Source organism: Rhinoderma darwinii, chromosome 9, assembly GCF_050947455.1.
Source record: "Rhinoderma darwinii isolate aRhiDar2 chromosome 9, aRhiDar2.hap1, whole genome shotgun sequence".
NCBI classification, from domain to species: Eukaryota; Metazoa; Chordata; class Amphibia; order Anura; family Rhinodermatidae; genus Rhinoderma; species Rhinoderma darwinii.
In genome coordinates this window covers 70,599,474-70,602,693 of record NC_134695.1, presented here as the reverse complement: position 1 = coordinate 70,602,693, position 3,220 = coordinate 70,599,474, and positions in this window count along the sequence as shown.

Genomic DNA, 3,220 nt, shown 5'->3' with positions numbered 1-3,220 from the left:
CTGTGGGGAGGAGACAAAACAGCAGCTTATAATGTGCTGGACTAATATAATGGAATAATATCATACAATAACCCTAATATAGGCCAAGGCCAGACTATGGGGCATATTTATCAATCAATTGCGCTAGTTCTCTTGAATGCCCCCCTACTGGTCAGAAAAAGGGGACGTGGCTTTATAGCCGCATACAGGGATTAACCCCTTAAGGAACAAGTATTTATCCGCCATTGTTTTTATTAGTTCTTTTTTTTCCCTGCTGTTTAACGTTATTCTATGGGTCATTATGGTTGCAACAGTATCAAAAAAGGATTTTTAAAAAATAAAATATTTTTATTGTAAAACAGGATCAAAAACTGGTTAAATTTTTTTGGGTAGACTTTTTTTTTTTTTAAATTCAACATTATTGAATTTTTTTATGTCCCTCTAGAGGACTAGAACCTGCGAAGCATTATTGCCTCTGGAAGGCCTAATAGGCAGATGCTTACGGCACACCCGTGCCCCTTTGTTAGACCCCAGCTGCCATGGTAACCCATCAGCTCCCTGCGACATCATCCCCCTCCCCCTATCAAACACCTTAGACTCTGTGGTCGCCATTGACCGCGGACTCTAAGGGGTTAAAAGGCAGGGATTTCTCTGATCCCGGCTACAACAGTGAGAGCCCGGGGGCATGGGTAAAGATCCTGTGCCCGCGTGATCACATAAATGGTGTCTCAATGTAAGGCAATCCATGCTGTACAGTTAACTCATGGTGCGTTAAGGGGTTAAAATACATCACAATACGACAGGTAAGACTGTCATAGGACGGGGAACGCTCTCGCAATATCTGGGTGCACTTTGTTGATGGTTTTAGCTCAGGCTGCAAGGAAAATGAACACTAGACGCCTGCGCGGTGGTGCACCCGTATCCGTATATATGCCCCCTATGTCTTCAACTGTGCATCTCCAGCCAGACGCGGGTCTCAATTCGGGACCCTCAACCATTTGCTCCTCAGTAGAAGAGTCATGCAACTGCCATCAGCCCCATTCACTTCTATTGGACATTGCACCAAATTGCAACAACTTGTGTAGATCCCCCAGTAACTCACTTCATTCCTCGAAGTCTATTAACAATCACACAAAGTCGTTTTCGAGCTCTGACATTATTTTTATATTACTATTAATTGTGGCGTCACCCATGAGTGTGGGTATTGGGGTTATGAGCACGCTCAGTAGCGATAACTGGGCAGGATGCGCCAACATCGCTACAGCACCCACAATTACCCTGGTAAGTTGGCCTATGGATCCCAGTGCTGGACAGAGACATAAGGTAATGTATAAGTATAAGTATACGTGTAAATGGTTAACAGAAAGGTGACGGTTGTTTTGACCTTTTTATTGATATTTTTCTTGATGACTTTATTTTTATAGTTGTTGAGCCCCAAGTGCTGAGTGTACATTACAGCTACTTATCTACCAGACTGAAGAAATGTCAGCAAGGGTTAATAAAGTTCATTTGTCATAAACCCTGTTTTCACATTTGTGCAAAATATACAGATTACATATAAAATTATTCTACATATAAAGTGGAGTCACTCTGTAAACACATTACATTACTTATCCTGTACAGATCCCGAGTTATATCCTGTATTATACTCCAGAGCTGCACTCACTATTCTGCTGGTGGAGTCACTGTGTACATACATTACATTACTTATCCTGTACAGATCCCGAGTTATATCCTGTATTATACTCCAGAGCTGCACTCACTATTCTGCTGGTGGAGTCACTGTGTACATACATTACATTACTTATCCTGTACAGATCCCGAGTTATATCCTGTATTATACTCCAGAGCTGCACTCACTATTCTGCTGGTGGAGTCACTGTGTACATACATTACATTACTTATCCTGTACTGACCCTGAGTTACATCCTGTATTATACTCCAGAGCTGCACTCACTATTCTGCTGGTGGAGTCACTGCGTACATACATTACATTACTTATCCTGTACTGATCCTGAGTTATATCCTGTATTATACTCCAGAGCTGCACTCACTATTCTGCTGGTGGAGTCACTGTGTACATACATTACATGACTTATCCTGTACTGATCCTGAGTTATATCCTGTATTATACTCCAGAGCTGCACTCACTATTCTGCTGGTGGAGTCACTGTGTACATACATTACATGACTTATCCTGTACTGATCCTGAGTTATATCCTGTATTATACTCCAGAGCTGCACTCACTATTCTGCTGGTGGAGTCACGATGTACATACATTACATTACTTATCCTGTACTGATCCCGAGTTACATCCTGTATTATACTCCAGAGCTGCACTCACTATTCTGCTGGTGGAGTCACTGTGTACATACATTACATTACTGATCCTGAGTTATATCCTGTATTATACTCCAGAGCTGCACTAACTATTCTGCTGATGGAGTCACTGTGTACATACATTACATTACTTATCCTGTACTGATCCTGAGTTATATCCTGTATTATACTCCAGAGCTGCACTCACTATTCTACAGGTGGAGTCACTGTGTACATACAGTAAATTACGTATCCTGTACTGATCCTGAGTTACATCCTGTATTATACTCCAGAGCTGCACTCACTATTCTGCTGGTGGAGTCACGATGTACATACATTACATTACTTATCCTGTACTGATCCCGAGTTACATCCTGTATTATACTCCAGAGCTGCACTCACTATTCTGCTGGTGGAGTCACTGTGTACATACATTACATTACTTATCCTGTACTGATCCTGAGTTACATCCTGTATTATACTCCAGAGCTGCACTCACTATTCTGCTGGTGGAGTCACTGTGTACATACATTACATTACTTATCCTGTACTGATCCTGAGTTACATCCTGTATTATACTCCAGAGCTGCACTCACTATTCTGCTGGAGTCACTGTATACATACATTACATTACTTATCCTGTACTGATCCTGAGTTATATCCTGTATTATACTCCAGAGCTGCACTCACTATTAAAATGATTATCTGACGGCTTCTTCTGAAAACTCCCTGTGATCAGCTGATAACTCTAGGGTAAGCTGCGGCAAGGCCAAGTATACCCAAGTGGGAACTGCTCCACTCTGGTTAATGGAAGAGGGTCCCGAGTCATGGAACCCCCTCTTTTACGTTTATATGCCCCGATAGGGTGTACGAACTAGGAATATCTTTATGAGACAACCCATTTGAACTCATCCTCCTTTG